The sequence below is a fragment of the Salmo trutta genome, chromosome 25 (assembly GCF_901001165.1).
Source record: "Salmo trutta chromosome 25, fSalTru1.1, whole genome shotgun sequence".
In the NCBI taxonomy this organism is placed as follows: Eukaryota; Metazoa; Chordata; class Actinopteri; order Salmoniformes; family Salmonidae; genus Salmo; species Salmo trutta.
The window spans coordinates 38,445,508-38,463,269 of NC_042981.1; the positions used below are offsets into that span (position 1 = coordinate 38,445,508).

The window sequence follows — 17,762 nt, forward strand, 5'->3', positions numbered from 1 at the left end:
GTCTAGTAGAGCTGTGTTGTGATGGGTCTGGTCTATTAGTGCTGTGTTATGATGGGTCTGGTCTAGTAGTGCTGTGTTGTGATGGGTCTGGTCTAGTAGTGCTGTGTTGTGATGGGTCTGGTCTAGGAGAGCTGTGTTGTGATGGGCTGGATCTAGTAGTGCTGTGTTGTGATGGGTCTGGTCTAGTAGAGCTGTGTTGTGATGGGTCTGGTCTAGTAGAGCTGTGTTGTGATGGGTCTGGTCTATTAGTGCTGTGTTGTGATGGGTCTGGTCTAGTAGTGCTGTGTTGTGATGGGTCTGGTCTAGGAGAGCTGTGTTGTGATGGGCCTGGTCTAGTAGAGCTGTGTTGTGATGGGCCTGGTCTAGTAGAGCTGTGTTGTGATGGGCCGGGTCTAGTTGTGGTGTCCTGAGGCGGGTCTGGTCTGGTAAATCTGTGCTGTGTTGGGCCTGGTCTTGTAGAGCTGTGCTGTAATAAGCCGTGTCTGGCTCTTTTCTCCTGGGGATGGTGGAGGTACTGTTGTTTCAGAATGTGGGGTGGGGGCCTCTGCTGCTGGGGTGATGGGTGTGTGGGTCTCTGCCAAGTGTTGCATCCTTTAGGTCCTTGGCAAAGGTTCTGATACTGTCCTGATCAAGATGTGAACATGAATACGATAATGTACATGTCAGAGTGGGGTGGTGAGCCGTTCTGACATTGAGCAGTGAGGCACAGTCCACAGTGATCTGTTGATTTATATTGTCCAACTGTCCTGGGAAGTCTTTTCTTGGTAGGAGGGTGGACACAACTCTATTGGTTGTTGGGAACATAACCTGTGCCCGTTCTGCCACTCTTCTCACTGCCCCAGATACATTTTCACCTTTGGCATGAAGGTGGTTTGTGCCCGTGTGGATGATGATGTTGTCAGTCGTGTCAATCCTGGTCTGACTGAGTAGCTGCATTGCACTGTCAGTTGTAGGACACCAGAATGTATATACCTGGTGTCTAGGGAATAATATTTCCTGGACTAAGAACTTCCCATTTGAATCAATAAGGATTGCAGTTGTGGGTGATTGTCTGGGTGGAGCAGACTGGGATGCTGGTATTCTGACCTGGGCTGGAGCAGACTGGGAGGCTGGTTGGCTGACCTGGGCTGGAGCAGACTGTGCTGGAGCAGACTGGGAGGCCGGTATTCTGACCTGGGCTGGAGCAGTCTGGGAGGCTGGTTGGCTGACCTGGGCTGGAGCAGACTGTGCTGGAGCAGACTGGGAGGCTGGTATTCTGACCTGGGCTGGAGCAGTCTGGGAGGCTGGTTGGCTGACCTGGGCTGGAGCAGACTGTGCTGGAGCAGACTGGGAGGCTGGTATTCTGACCTGGGCTGGAGCAGTCTGGGAGGCTGGTACAGTGTCATCAGGCTGTGTGGCGGAGGCCATGCTGGTCTCAGGTTCTGCTTGTGTTGAACCAAGCTGGTGGACATGTTCTCTAGATGCAGAGGACATAATGACTAGCTGCTGGTTGAGGAGGTCAATGTACCTCTCTCTCTCTTTGTTCTAGCTCCTCTCTTATTGTGCTCAGATGGTCTCTGAGGTCATCATTTGTCTGACTCAGTTTGTCCATTCTGCTTTCTAATTTAGCAATAGATGCACTGTTTCATCTCTTCTTTTTAGTTTCTGGACAGTGTCCTCCTCTTGAAGCTTGTTCTCTTTGAGTTCTATGACCTCTGCTTCGACTAGAGAGAGGGTGTTGTGGAAACGTTGCATAGCCGGAGTTTTTGGTGTTGTAGGCATGTCCTTGGCTCTGTCTGCTGCATGTGAGGTAGGTTGAGGGACACTGAGGGCTTCTTGCTGGGTCACAGAGACCGTTTCTGCTTTTAGGGTAGCAAACCTATTCTCAAAAGCCTGGAGGCTTGAATCATTGCCTTGTATCAATACAGTTCCATTATTATATAAGTTTACTGTTTGATACGTGTTGCTCTGGTCAGCTTCTTCAAAAATGCTGATCTGACATCCTTGGCTGATGCCTCTCTTTTTTGAGAAAGGGAAATGGTTGTAAATAACCCTTTTCCATATGTGCCCTCGTTTGGTATTAAATATTACATTTGCTCTTGTTTTGCAACTGGTAAGATCTACACACAGGCATTCATGGTTCTGTTCCATCAACAAACCTTTGAAACTTTTCTTTGCTTTCTCTGTTTGGATGTCTGGTGGGTAAACAATTTCCATAGCAACGTTGGTGATGATGGCTACAATGTTGCAAAAGAAGTGTTGTTTCTTGTATTATTGTCTCTTGTGTCTTTAGAGGACTGTTTTACGTTGATGTCCTTTATCTTCTGTCCTTATTTTGTCTTATTTTGTCTTTCTTTTCTTCTGTTAACTAGATATTCTTTGTTAGCTAGCTAGCTTCTTCCAGGAGAGTCCCTAGAAACTGCTTAGCAACTGGTAAATAACAAACAAAGATAACTGTATAATTTAATGAAAAATAGTTACTTTTTCAAAAGCCTATCTTCTTCGTTTGTTGCTTGTTTTGTCTTCTATTCACTCTTGCAGTTTTCTTTAGCTTTTTTCCGATGTACTTCACTCTAAAAACCATGTACATTTCAGTATTTGTAGGAGTTCATTTTTTCAGCAGCCGCTGCTCAATTTGGAACTCCGGTACTCCTCTCTTTCTCTCCTCTTTCTCTCTCTCTCCTCCTCTTTCTCTCTGTCTTTCTTTTTCTCTCTCCTCTCACTCCTTTATCATTTTTCTCTTTCTCTCTCTCTCTCTCTCTCTCTCTCTACCTCATTCTCTCCTCTTTCTCACTCTCTATTTCCTTCTCTTTCTCGCTCTCTATTTCATTCTCTTTCTCTCCTCCTCTTTCGCTTTCTCTCCTCTTCTTTGGCTTTCTCTCCTCTTCTTTGGCTCTCTCTCCTCCTCTTTCACTCTCCCTCTCTCCCCCTCTTTCTCTCTCCCCTCTGTCAATTTTCAATTCAATTTGCTTTATTGGCATGACGTAACAATGTACATATAGCCAAAGCTTGTTTTGGATATTTACAATATGAAAAAAAAAAAAAAAATTTTTTATCTTTTCTCTTTCTCTCACTCCTTTCTTTCTCTCTCTTTCTCTCAATCCTTCTTTATCATTTTCTCTTTCTCTCTGTCCTCCTCTTTCTCTCCTATTTGTCTCTGTCCTCTCACTCTCTGTTCTTCTCTCTCTGTTCTCTCTCTGTTCTCTCTCTGTTCTCTCTGTTCTGTCTCTCCTCTTTCTTTCCCTCTCTCTCTCTCCTCCTCTTTCTTTCTTTCTTTTTCTCTCTCTTTTTTCCCACTCTTTCTCCTCCGCTTTCTCTCTCTCCTCATCTTTCTCCTTCTTTCCTATTTTTCTCTCTCCTTCTCTCTCTCTCCTTCTCTCTCCTCTCTCTGTCCTTTTCTCTCTCTGTTTATCTCTCTCCTCTTTTTCTCTCTCTCCTCTTTCTCACTCTCTCTTTCTCTCCTCCTTTCTCTCTCCTTCTGTTTCTCTCTACTTCTCTCTCTTTCTCTCTCTCCTCTTTCGCTCTCTCTTCCTCTTTCGCTCTCTCTCCCCTCCTCTTTCGCGCTCTCTCTCCTCCTCTTTTGCGCTCTCTTCTCTTTTGTGCTCTCTCTCTCTCCTCTTCTTTTCGCTCTCCTCTTCTTTCGCTCTCTTCTCTTTCTCCTTCTTTTTCTCTTTCTTTCTCCCTTTCTTTCTTTCTTTCTTCTCTCTCGCTCCCCCTCTTTCGCTGTCTCTCTCTCTCTTTCTCTTTCGCTCTCTCTCCTTCTCTTTCACTCTCTCTCTCTTTCCTCCTCTTTCTCCTTCTTTTCTCTCTACTCCTTTCTTCCTTTCTTTCTTTCTTTCTTTCTCTCTCTCCCTTTCTCTCTCTCTCTCTCTCTCCCTTTCTCTCTCTCTCTCCCTTTCTTTCTTTCTTTCTTTCTTTCTCTCTCTCTCTCCCTTTCTTTCTTTCTCTCTCTCCCTTTCTCTCTCTCTCTCTCCCTTTCTTTCTTTCTCTCCCTTTCTTTCTCTCTCTCCTTTCTCTCTCTCTCTCTCCCTTTCTTTCTTTCTTTCTTTCTTTCTCTCTCTCTCTCCCTTTCTTTCTTTCTCTCTCTCCTTCTCTCTCTCTCTCTCCCTTTCTTTCTTCTCTCCTTTCTTCTCTCTCCCTTTCTCTCTCTCTCTCTTCTTCTCCTTTCCCTTTCTCTCTTCTCTCTCCCTTTTATTTCTTGCATTTCTCTCTCTCTCTCTCCCTTTCTTTTCTTTCTCTCTCTCTCTCCCTTTTCTCTCTCTCTCTCTCCCTTTCTCTCTCTCTCTCTCCCTTTCTTTCTTTCTTTCTTTCTTTCTCTCTCTCCCTTTCTTTCTTTCTCTCTCCCTTTCTTTCTCTCTCCTTCTTTCGCTCTCTCTCTCCCTTTCTCTCTCTCTCTCCTCTTTTGCTCTCTCTCTCCCCCTCTTTCGCTCTCTCTCTCCCCTCTTTCGCTCTCTCTCTCCTCCCTCTTTCACTCTCTCTCCTCCTCTTTCGCTCTCTCTCACCTCCTCTTTCACTCTCTCTCCTCCTCTTTGCTCTCTCTCTCCTCCTCTTTCACTCTCTCTCCTCCTCTTTCGCTCTCTCTCACCTCCTCTTTCACTCTCTCTCCTCCTCTTTCGCTCTCTCTCACCTCCTCTTTCGCTCTCTCTCTCTTTTGTTCTCTCCTCTTCTCTCTGTCCTTCTTTCTTTCTCCCTCTTTCCTCCTCCTCTCTCTCTCCTTATCATTCTCTCTGTCCTTCTCTTTCTCTGTTCTCTCTCTCCTTCTTTATCATTTTTCTCTTTCTCTCACTCCTCTTTCTTTCTCTCTGTCCTCTCTCTCTTTCCTTGTCTTTCTCTGTCCTTCTTTCTCTCTGTCTTCTTTCTTTCTAAATCCTTTTTCTCCCTCTTTCCTCTTTCGCTCTCTCCTCCTCTTTTGCTCTCTCTCCTCCTCTTTCGCTCCTCTTTGTCTCGCTCTCTCTTCTTTTGCTCTCTCTTTCTCCATTTCTTTCTCTCTCTCCCCCTCTTTCGCTCTCTCTCTCCTCTTTCGCTCTCTCCTCCTCTTTCGCTCTCTCTCTCCTCCTCTTTCACTCTCTCTCCTCCTCTTTCACTCTCTCTCCTCCTCTTTCACTCTCTCTCTCCTCCTCTTTCACTCTCTCTCTCTCTCTCCTCCTCTTTCTCTCTCTCTCTCTCTCCTCCTCTTTCACTCTCTCTCTCTCTCCTCCTCTTTCACTCTCTCTCTCTCTCCTCCTCTTTCGCTCTCTCTTTCCTCCTCTTTCACTCTCTCTCTCTCTCCTCTTTCACTCTCTCTCTCCTCCTCTTTCACTCTCTCTCTCCTCCTCTTTCACTCTCTCTCTCCTCCTCTTTCACTCTCTCTCCTCCTCTTTTCACTCTCTCTCTCTCCTCTTTCACTCTCTCTCTCCTCCTCTTTCACTCTCTCTCCTCCTCTTTCACTCTCTCTCTCTCTCCTCCTCTTTCACTCTCTCTCTCTCTCCTCCTCTTTCACTCTCTCTCTCTCTCTCCTCTTTCACCTCTCTCTCCTCCTCTTTCACTCTCTCTCTCCTCCTCTTTCGCTCTCTCTCTCTCTCCTCTTTCGCTCTCTCCTCCTCTTTCGCTCTCTCTCTCCTCCTCTTTCACTCTCTCTCCTCCTCTTTCGCTCTCTCTCTCCTCCTCTTTCACTCTCTCTCTCCTCCTCTTTCACTCTCTCTCTCCTCCTCTTTCACTCTCTCTCTCTCTCTCTCCTCCTCCTTTCACTCTCTCTCTCTCTCTCTCTCTCCTCCTCTTTCACTCTCTCTCTCTCTCCTCCTCTTTCACTCTCTCTCTCTCTCCTCCTCTTTCACTCTCTCTCCTCTTCTTTCGCTCTCTTTCTTCTTCTTTCGCTCTCTCTCCTCTTCTTACGCTCTCTCTCCTCCTCTTTGTCTCGCTCTCTCCTTTGTCTCGCTTTCTCTCCTCTTTCTCTCTACTCTCTCTGTCTCTCTCTTTCTCTTTCTGTCTTTATTTCTCTTCCTCCCTTTCTTTCTCTTTCTCTCCCTCCTTTCTTTTTCTCTCTCCTTTTTTTCTTGCTCTCTTTCTCGGTCCTACTCGCTCCTCTTTCTCTATCTGTTCCTCTTTTCTCCTTTTTCTCTCATTCTTTCGCCTCTTTCTCTCTCTCTCTCTCTCTTTCTCTCTCTCTCTCTGTCCTTATCATTCTCTCTCTCCTCTTTTTCTCTCTCTTCTCCTCTTTCTCTCTCTACCTCATTTTCTCTCTTGCTTTCTATTTCCTTCTCTTTCTCTCCTCCTCTTTATCTCTCTCTCCTTCTGATTCTCTCTTTCTTTCCTTCTTTCTCTCCTCCTCTTTCACTCTCTTTCTCCTCCTCTTTCGCTCTTTCTCGCTCTGTCTCTCTTTCTTTTTCTTTTTTCTTTCTCTCTTTCTCTCACTCCTTCTTTAGCATTTTTCTCTGTCCTCCTCTCTCCTCTTTCTTTTTCTCTCTGCCCTTCTCTTTCTTTCTCCTCTTTCTCTCATTGTCTCTGTCCTTTCTCTTTCTCCTTTCTTTCTCTCTCTGTCCTTCTCTTCTTGTCTTTCTCTGTCCTTCTCTTTCTCTGTCCTTTCTTTCTCTTTCTGCCTCTTTCCTCCTCTCTCTCTCTCCTCTTTCTCTCTATCCTTCTCTTTCTCTCTCCTATGTCTCTGTCCTATCCCCCTCGTCCTCTTTTTCTCTTTCTTTCTCTCTCTCCTCCTCTTTCTCTCGCTCCTTCTCTTTCGTGCTCTCTCCCTCTCTTTTTCTCTCCTATTTGTCTCTCTACTTCTCTCTCTCTGTTCTTCTCTTTCTCTCTCTTTCTTTCTCTCGCTTTCCTTCTCTTTCTCTATGTCCTTCTCTCTCTCTTGATCACGTGAGCTGGGCCCCAATTCTCTTTTTATAGCCGGGTGAGTCACACTGCCTGTCTTTCTCAACAATCACTTGCCTCACTTCAACCTCAGGCCCCTGTCTGCCTGGTAAATGTGCACTTGAGGAACAGATAGCTGCTTCTTTTAATGGTCGCCTTGTGGCCAGGTCAACACGGCGTGGATCCCATCTCTCAACTGAAACTCAACCAGCATGTCTTTGCTATCTCCTCTTCTGCTCAACTACCAATTACTGTATAATGTTTGTGTCAGACCACAGCGATTTAGATACTGTAGGTTTTTCGATTAGACCATAGACAACTATCTTTACTGCGATCTTTACCCCCCGGGAAGGGTTTGTCAGTTTTCTCTGGCGTGTAAATAGCGTGAGTGTTGTCGGTAATCCACATGACTGGGAGGTTGTTGGGGAAGTGTGATGCTCAGTTCAAAATGATCAAAATCCAATTTTATTTGTCACGTGCTGAATACAACAGGTGTAGATTTTACCATGAAATGCTTACTTAGGAGCCCTTTCCCAACAATGCAGAGTTAAAAAGTAAGGAAATGGTAACGCATAATAAAATATCAATACCGAGGCTAAATACAAGGAGTACTGGTACCAAGTCAATGTGCAATGGTATGGGGTAGTTGAGGTAATATGTACATGTAGGTAGGGGTAAAAGTGACTAGGCAATCAGGATAGATGCTGAACAGCAGCGTATGTGAAGAGTGTTCGAGGGGATGTATGTGTGTGTGTGTGTTGCCTCAATATGCATGTGTGTTTTGTGTGTGTTGGAGTGTCAGTGTGAGTGTGTGGGTAGAATCCAGTGAGTGTGCATAGAGTCAGTGCAAGAGAGTAAAAAATAAGGGGGTTAAAGCAGAAAGTCTGGGTAGCCATTTGATTAACTGTTCAGCACTCTTATGGCTTGGGGGTAGAAGCTGTTCAGGAGCCTTTTGGTCCCAGAATTGGTGCTCCAGTACCGCTTGCCGTACGGTGGCAGAGAGAACAGTTTATGACTTGTGTAGGTGGAGTCTTTGCCAATTTTTAGGGCCTTCCTCTGACACCGCCTGGTATATAGGTCCTAGATGGCAGGGAGCTTGGCCACAGTGATGTACTGGGCCGTAGGCACTTCTTTAACGCATTACAGTCGGATGCCAAGCAGTTGCCATACCAAGCGGCGATACAGCCAGTCAAGATTCTCTCAGTGGTACTGAGAACTGTAGAACGTTTTGAGGATCTGAGGGCCCTTGCCAAATCTTTTCAGCCTCCTGAGGGGGGAAGATGTGTTGTTGTGCCCTCTTCATGACTGTTGGTGTGTTTGGACCATGATAGGTCCTTAGTGAGTTGGACGAAGAAGAACTTGACGCTCTCGACCCGCTCCACTACAGCTCCGTAGATTTAAATGGGGGAGTGTGCTCGGCCCTTCGTTTCCTGTAGTCCACGATCAACTCCTTTTGTCTTGCTGACATTGTTAGTTGTCTCTACACTAGTTTTCTCTACGCTAGAGCGCTTCATATCCCCCAAAGCGTCTAATAAGTGAATAAATTACTGCTGATGTATATTTGGGGGTGAGTCAACTACTCCTAGGTCAACTGTCCTTCCACATCTCTGGCGTAAGTACTCTCACTCAGTAAGGTTTATTGCAGCCCATATAAGCCACAGAGAGCAGCATGTACTTGGAAGACAGTGAATTTGTGATATTAGTAGTATTTTATAGTCCTATTAGTATATTTGCTATATAGCCTAGTCATATTAGTAATGTTCTGTGAAACTGTCACACTGTCCCTCCAACTAAAAATAAACTATAAATGTTGCATGTGTCTCTGACTTCTCAAAAGAAAGAACAAGAAAAAAACGTACTTCTTGATATCACACAAACAGGCTGTCAAAATGGCCAAAAGCTGTTTTTAGCGACTTTCATCACAGAAGCTTGCGTGATGCCGTTGGCGGAGCACAGCGAGAGGTGCACCAGATTATTCCCGTTGCCAAAGTGGGCCAATCAGTCTAATCTGCTGCAGAATGTGCATAATCTGTCTAATAACATCAGCATTTTTTAAATCATTAACGGTAAGGCCAGCTCTGCCAAGCAATCCTTTAATGTAGAGAAAGTAGTAGAAAGTATGTGAAACAAAAGATGGCATTGTCCTGCGGGGGAATTTGGGACATTAGCCCCAAACCACAGCCACACATGACCGGGCCAACGTGTTTGTCTCACTTGTTCTGCAGGGAACACGTAACAAATTACTCCTTGGGTGGCAAGCCAGTGTGCAGGGCCTGCCTAACGCACTTACGGAAATTGAAACGCAAACAAAATTAAAAGTGTTTTTGAGACCGCCAGTATTTATAGCTGTCAGATTTACTGTTCGAATGGAGATGGTGGATCATTGTTCTTTTGATCGCAAATTGAATGAGAGTCTTGAGAGTCTGTGAGTTGTGGTGCAATGTTCTCTGCAGCCTTTTCATTTCAGTTTTTAAAGGAGACGCAAATCGGGTTCCCTCTGGTCGTTATGAGGATGAATAACAGCTGCTGGCTTCTGTGGTTGTTGTTTCAGATCAGGAATAAATATCTTCAGATCAGTACCCCAGAGTGGTATGTTATGTTCAGCATCGCACCAAAAAAAAAAAAAAAGCAAGCTTCCGGAAAGCAGCAAATGGAAACTATTTTGGCGATCACAAAAGAACACGAGTAGAGATTTCCGGCTGTCGGTAGCCGTGATCTGTGGGGAAGTTTGAGCCGAGTCAGATCCTCAGGGAGTCTATTTCGGGAGCTCCAACCGGATTTTTAGCGTAAAAAGTGTTTGGTTGGTCGGTCCTTCGAGCCAGAGCCTTGGTCCTGGATCTGCTCTGACATCTGGTGCCCGGTCTGTGCCAGGATAACCCTGTAGTATCCCCCCCCCCCTCCACACACACACCTCTCACACACCTCCAAGCTCTCACAGAGGAGAGGAGCGGTGCGGCGCAGGAACATATGTCACCCCCCCACTCCTCTGAGGATCACTGTAATTAATCAGACCCCGAGACGCGAGCGAGGCACGTTCACTCACACACACACACACACACACACACACACACACACACACACACACACACACACAGCCCCTCACAGGAAACAGAAGGCCAGGAATGCGTGTCAAGCACCAAAAAACACTTTTCTTAACTACTCTATATAGCCTTCGCCCATATGTCTTTCCCTGGCTCGTTCTGTTTCACCACACCACACTATTCAATCAAAAGCTGTATTCAGTTTTTGGATTAAGGCAAAACAACAGTTCTCTTGCGCTGAGAGCATGTTTCAATCCATTACTGGTTGGATTACTTATTATACTGAACAAAAATATAAATGCAACATGCAACAATTTCAAAGATTTTACTGAGTTACAGTTCATAGAAGGAAATCAGTCGATTGAAATAATTTATTAGAACCTAATATATGGATTTCTCATGACTGGGCAGGTGAGCAACAATGGGTGGGCCTAGGAGGGCATAGGCCCACCCACTTGGGAGCCAGTCCCACCCACTGGGGAGCCAGGCCCAGCCAATCATAAATAGTTTTTTCCCACAAAAGGGCTTTATTACAGACAGGAAACACTGTCTGACCCCCGCAGGTGAAGAAGCCGGATGTGGAGGTCCTGGGCTGTCCTGGTTACACGTGGTCTGCGGTTGTGAGGCCGGTTGGACATACTGCAGAATTCTCTAAAACAACGTTGGTGGCTTATGGTAGAGAAAGGAACATTAAATTATCTGGCAACAGATCTGATGGACATTCCTGCGGTCAGCATGCCTATTGCACGCTCCCTCAACTTGAGACATCTGTTGCATTGTGTTGTGTGACACAACTGCACATTTTCGAGTGGCCTTTTGTCCCCACCACAAGGTGCACCTGTGTAATGATCATGCTGTTTAATCAGTTTCTCGATATATCACACCTGAGGTGGATGGATTATCTCAGCAAAGGAGAAATGCTCACTAGCAGGGATGTAACCAAATTTGTGCACAAATTTTGAGAGAAATAAGCTTTTTGCACGTATGGAGCATTTCTGGGATATTTTATTTCAGCTCATGAAATATGGGACCAACAATTTACATGTTGCGTTTACATTTTTATTCAGTATATTTCACATAGGAATATTGGTTTTACTCATTCAGTAAATTTAGATTACAACATCCCAGTACATAAACAATGTTTCTTAAACTTCCAGGGGTTATTGCTTGGTCAGAGGCCTCAGTCTCCACCACTATGCTGTCCCTGGGTCCTGGCTGTCTTTAACAGGAAGGGATTTAACTCTGATGCTCTCTTCCATTCTCTGCCACTCTGCTCTCACTCAATCTGCCGCTGTCACAATCCTCCGCTACTGCGTTCATCCAGTGAACAATTGACCTCTCAGAGACGTGCCCGGATCCAGGCTTTCAAGCGATTCTCTGAGCGCTTCAAAACTTCTAACTAATGACACTTGAAATGAATATGTGCAAGGCAATTTAGGCTAATTAGGAAGCCTCTTCTCCCAAGTACTGAAACATCAAGATGACATACTGTTCATTCTGGATTACTTTAATTGGGACAATTATTGTAATTTTGTCGCAATTACGTGTTGAGATAAAAGCGCATGTGTGCGATTCTCTTTATGTAAAATCCTAATAAGCTTCTAAATACTTGGCCACAAAAGGAGATTAGCTTTTTTTTCCTGGAACACTTTTGAACTTTACTGCCTTTGAATGAAGTCCCTTTGCTTCTCTCCCTCCATACGCCATTGTTAATGCCGTATTTCCATCACGTCCACGACTTGTCTGTAAAATCTCAATTGCACTGCTAACAGTAGAAAGATGTTTTTCTCCCTGTCGCCTTTTCCCTCAGAGGGAGCCCATTGTCCCTGAGCTAAATCCTGCAGGAGGCATTTTTGGTGGAAGGAGTAAACTTGTAATTCAAAAGTGCCTTCGTTATTTTCCAAGAGGCCCTAAAGCACTATAAATTATAAAGCTACTGGAAAGCCATCTATTTCCCAATAGAGTGTGGTCTATCTCTGATAGGGAGCTCTTTATTGAGTCCACACAGTGTCTGTGACAAACCGTATGCCCTCCAGATAGCGGAGATGGAGCGGAGAGGGTGAAGGGACCTCTATACAGGACTATTATGAGGTCTACAGGACTACAATTGTGGCTGATGTGAATACCTCTTGTCAATGTCAGGTGTCCTCATAAACCAGGATTGTTGGCACGTTGACATAGCACCATAGTATCCGGCGACTACAGGGAATGCTGGCTATATTTCATGATTCGAAAGTGAATCCCAGAGTTTGTCTACCAGTGCTGAACAGAAAAGTTGTGAGTGTATGAGCGGTGACTACTTTAATGGCCTACGCCCTGGTTATTGCTGTGTCCAGTGTCCACCTGGTAGTTTTCTCTCAGGTGGCCTGAGTGTCGGGCAGTCCAGGTGGTGATGCTTCATTCTGCCTTCGCCTCTCATATGGACATGTTTATCCAGTGGTCCAGCAATACCCACCCATCTGTTGTGTGTGTGAAGATGGGAGAAGCACCAGGGCCTGGGTGGGTGTGTTAGTTACATACATCCCTCAGGTGTTGGACCGTCGTGACTAAGAGATGAATCAGCAGGAGTTAGACGGGCTTCGCCAGGCTCCCGCAGAGCAAACAAAACGGCCACGTAGTCTATGGAACAAAATTCAAAAAATGCAACTTAGTACGGAACTGTGGCCGATGTCCACGGGCCCAACCTCTGTGTTGAGGTGTGTCCTCAACACAGAGTTTTCCCTACCACTACCACATACGCTGGTAGATAATAGCCATGTGATGGAAAAGCAGTCTGTTACGTAGCATTCCTTCTTAGCAAATCCACTTAGAGCCCTTTCATTATTTCATAAGCTGAAGTTGAATTTGAGGGATTAAACACTTTGAAACAGGAAAACCAGACTGTTTTCAGATTGAAGCAGGGATAACATCCATGTGATCTAAAATGATGTAAATCAAGGATAGACTATCAAAGACTAAACTCAATAATCAGAATATAAGGCAATAGACTGCTCAGATTTTGTGCTTGGTTTTACCTGTGACTAGACTTTGACTACACTACACTTTTTATGCTAGTGTGGTGAGCCCATAAGCATTTGTGTGGGTGAGTGAGCATTTTTATGCTGGCTTCTGTCTTTCTGGATGTGCCTGTGGACATATCAGTGTTCTCCCGCCCTCTCTATTGTGCCGTATGTGGGAGAAGGTGGCAGGGGTATTATAAATAGCAGCGCTGGGCTGCGAGGGGTCATCGGTGACCTTTAAAGTGGACAGTGTTGCTCGTCACCAGTCACAGAGCCTAGGGCACACTGAACCCCCTCTAGCTTTGATGTGCCACCCAGGGCCACAAAGGTCAAATAGGGTCAAGCCAGCATAGAGGAAAGGATGGTCACTAGAGATAATGGAAGTGTGTGGCGAGCAAAGCCTGTGTGTGAAAATGGCAACTCTTCTGGGATCTCTTTTCTGGAAATCGCTTGATCCGAGCAATGAAAAAAAAAATGGGTGTCTTTTCCCATCGCCGCTTAAAAGCGGCTTCTTATTCTGAGCATAGTTATGAAGCTACTGTATAGCTTAAGGATTTATCAGATTTATCTGGTACCGAGTTCTTGAATGACAAGTTCTTAAACACTTGGAAGCTCTCTGTTCCAAATAACTTTCTTAAGAACTTTCTTAAGAATCCTGCTCTTAGCTGGCCACTCCTCGTTCTCCTTTTCCCAGACAGGAAGGCGAATAGAGGCGAGTTGCAGAAATTAATCTGTGGTCTTCTCCAAATAGAACTGTCTCTTTTTCTCTCCCTCTGTTTATTACTCCGTCTGTCTCTTCACCAGGTCATCCTGTGTCTGAGGTATCTCCTCCTCAATAAAGCTAAGTAAAGGATTACTGGTCGGGGCTGTTTTCATGTTTTTGCCAGAAAATAACAAACTTTATTTACCTGGAAGGATTACATGAATCACTTGTTTGACTTCTCATATACTGTCTCAACCCTGACACACATCAAACACCCACATTGACTGAATGCTCTGCTCAATTCATGTCAGGAATGCCTCATTCTATTACCATTTTAGCCACACTCGGCAGTGGACTGGAGTTCAAAACGCTTCCTTTCACATAAATCATCAAACTGGGCCTAGTTTTCTAATATCCTGTACAGGGTTTGTTAGGAATTGAGTTTAGCTCCCTTGAATGAAGGGTTCAGCTAAGGTTTTTGGGGTCTGGAACGGGTGGGTTTGTGTACAGATGAGTTTAATCATTTCGGAGAAACTCTGAATCCCAACCCCATTTCTGAGAGGCCATTCTAAGGCTGCAGCGGTTTTTTATCAGAGTGGTATGTTTCCCATTACGCTGCATTTCTCTGCGGTCCGTTTTAGATACAAAGGCCTGGCTTAAGACATAGGAATGGCAATTACAGGCTTAAACTTTGCCACGGATGTATACGAAAAGCAAAGTTGTGCTTTAATGTCCGCTGGCATAGCGGAGAGAAGATGCAACCCAATTCGGCCAAAGAAACACGACAGTTTAAGTAAATGAAAACATGTCGGCGTCTAAAGTGAAAACATAATTTGCTCTCGTTTTCAGGTAGACGAGGGATTGGCAGACTTCTCTAGCGCAATAATCCTCCCACTCTGGAGTGTTGACGCTGTGAGGCCACGCGCCAGCCAATCCATCCGTTGGTTAGAGAGCCTCTTCGAGATCGCCCACCTGCCCGTCGGCCTGAGGAACGCGCCAAGGCCCGGGCTCGCCATTGTGACGGACCACTGTTGTTCTTTTCACCGCCAAACATTGATTCTCTTTATGGCCCTCTGAAAACAAATGTGTGTTGGCATTTCGCTTCTCTCCGGGCCCCTTTATGGAAATGCTCAGAGCCTCATTGTGGGGCATCTGCACAACGTCCACACACAGAGGGTGGCTGTAAGCATTGTCAAGTGACACATTCAGCGCCTGCAGAGGTAGGAGAGCGGGGAGGAATAGAGGGAGAATTCTGCTCTTTCTAGTCAGCTGCAGTATGTGGGAGTGTTGGAGGAGAAGAAAGGCTTGTCGAGCCAGTTTTTGGATTGATTAGCATTTGGAAGAGCCCAGAAACCTCCCAAGCGCTAGGCACTGCAACAGACAGTATATAAGAGCCTGTGCTTGTAATGCAAGACCCCGTCAATGGGGCTATTGTGTGAAACCGGCTGCAGGATTCCTGACATGCTTTATTTCTGTCTCCAGCCTTTTAAAAGTAACGTGTCGGCTTCCGATCTCACCACAGCGCAATCCTCCAGCTTGTCAGTCTCACGAAAGATGGACTGATAGCAATCGAACAAAGCCTCTCCTGTCTCCCTCCGCCAGTGTCAGAAGCAATTAACGTCAATTACTTGACGTCATGGCCAACCATTCTTCCTCGATTTACTCAAAATCTGTCTCTTGATGTGTCCTATTGGCACGTTCGGAGGCACTTAAAACAGCGCTCCATGTGCCACAGTACAGTAGATGGTCAAACGTGTTGGATGGTGTTACACCAGATAATAAACCCATGCCAATTATGTGTGATTTCATGTGTGATTCTCCTGACCTGTGCTATTATCAGAACAAGGGCACTAGTATTAAGAGGGATGACGTTTGGATGACTCAGTCCTTTGCGGCTGACTGGTGGCTGCCAGCAGACAGTTCGGATTGGACAGTGTGGTGTGAATGCTAGGAATGGGGGTCTTTGTGCAACAGTGATGGGTACCTTTACTTGGAAGATGCTGTTAACAGTGTGTATGCTGGGTACCACCATGGGTCAGAGTAAATAAAGGCTCCTGTAAGTACTCATACATGTAGCTCTGGGCATCTCTGTAGAAATATGCTCGACTCTACTCCCCATACACCGGTGATTGAGACTGAAGATTTGACTAGTTCAGATACAGGTTATAATGAAATACATTGGAAATATGTGTGTTATAGGGAGTTAATACTTAAAATAATTTGTCAATCCCAAAAATGTGAAAATAAAACCGACAGTGACGTCCGAGGGTAAGGGTTCCGAATATGTTTGCATGACCGCATTCATTAGCAATTCTTTGGCATTGTCTTCGTAAACTATGTGGAATAGATGTAGGTTTTCTTAGGAAAGACAAAGCTTCACTTAAGGCAGTAGGGGAGTGTGTGCTCTGTGTAGACACTGCAAGAGCTGGAGGAAGTCCCCTCCGTGCCGCACTAGTGTGTGTGTCTCACTGGCTCCTGTTGGTCTGCGTCTTTGTGCACACAAATAAACAGAGCCCAGCTGGACTGCTGGAACAGCACAAGGCTCTCAGCGCGGGTTAATACAGCGCGTGGGAAATGGAATCAAAATCACATTCCCTCACTACCATGAATCTAACTATCCATGGAAATCCCCATCGTCACTGACCTTCCCAGGTGTGATTGGGTGTTTTTGGTAGTGGACAGTGTGTTTTGTGCATTTGACAGACAGACTGACAGACTGACAGACTGACAGACTGACAGACTGACAGAGGCAACCACCTAATGGCCCTCGTGAGAGGTCAGTTGACTATTAGCATGGCCATCTGTCCCTCCCTCCAGCCCGCACTGACCCTTTGGTTAGATGGTTGTGATGGAGCACAGTGAGGGGCATTGTCCAGCGGAGCACAGCTGTTCTGCTCTCCTCTTCTTTCTCACCCACCTGCTTCACACCCTGCCTGCACTTCCTCTCCACTACTATGGCAAACTACAAAAAAGTTTTGGGCTGATGCCTTAAAGGATAGGAAGCATGAGTTTTTACTCACCAAAGTAACAACACAGTATGGTCAAAGACTTAGTTGTAGTTGCGATTTTAAAAAAAATGTTATGTTACATTTTTAACCTTTTATTTAACTAGGCAAGTCAGTTAAGAACAAATTCTTATTTACAATGACGGACTACCCCGGTCAAACACGGACGATGCTGAGCCAATTGTGCGCCGCCCTATGGGACTCCCAATCACGGCCGGATGTGATACAGCCTGGATACCGATCTGGTATCTGGTTACCTATAACTACAAACATAGTTGTGTTTTAGTGTTTTTATATATTTATTAACTTATTCCTGGATATCTAAGGAATTACCCACAATGCACTATTTCTCAACATCATATGGAGTACCGGTGCTACCTAGCTAGTTCCAGCTGGCTAACGTTAGCTATTAGCCACACTAGCATGTATTTACATTCTAACGTAATGTTAGCAGGCTTGTAGGACTAAAGTTAGCAGGCTAGTTGGCTTGTAAGTTAGCAGAAAATTACATTGAAACCAGTAGTCATAAGTGCAATCGATTTGGTTTCATTTGAAGTTTCATTTTTTATTTTATTTTCTGTTGGAGTTTACATTACAGGGAATAAGCTGGCTTGTTATTTCCGGCATGACTTCAGAAATCAGTTTTAGGTAATAACTTGAAAAATAGAAAAGTGAGGTGTAACTTTGCATTGGGACTTTTGATGCGTATAGCCTACTAATGCAAATCCATATGTTACATGTGGTAACGTGTATATACTACCTACCCCTTTAAGTTATTTCCAGGTATCAATGTGGAGTCATATTGGGGGATGTTCATTGGTTATTCCTTACTTATTTCACATAACTACAGGTATGTGCACTGCTTACACTCTTAGAAAAAAGGTTCCATCTAGAACCTAAAAAGGTTCTTAGGCTCCCCCATGGGAGAACCCTTTTGGGAGTAGCACAGCTAACCAGAACACTAGCTTGAGCAAATCATTACTCGTCTCCGTACTGAGGTCACTGAGTCACGTGCTTGTGGATAGCGTGTCAGTAGGTGCAGAGGGCACTGATTCTGTTACAGCATTTAGCTTACTGTACATCTGGTTGTGTGTGTGTGTGTGTGTGTGTGTGTTCCTGCCTGTGTACAACAACAACGAGGTCTTAACCCCGGTCTGTTTACCCAGCAGATATAGCTCAGCTGGGCATTAAGGTATCTGAG

The 17,762-nt window shown here is 45.2% G+C and overlaps 1 protein-coding gene across 9 annotated transcripts in view; it reads left to right on the forward strand.

The window, feature by feature from the left end:
- The window catches only part of kidins220a (kinase D-interacting substrate 220a), a 110,960-nt gene that overhangs the window by 72,176 nt on the left and 21,022 nt on the right, over positions 1–17,762 (forward strand). The window lies entirely within an intron of this gene.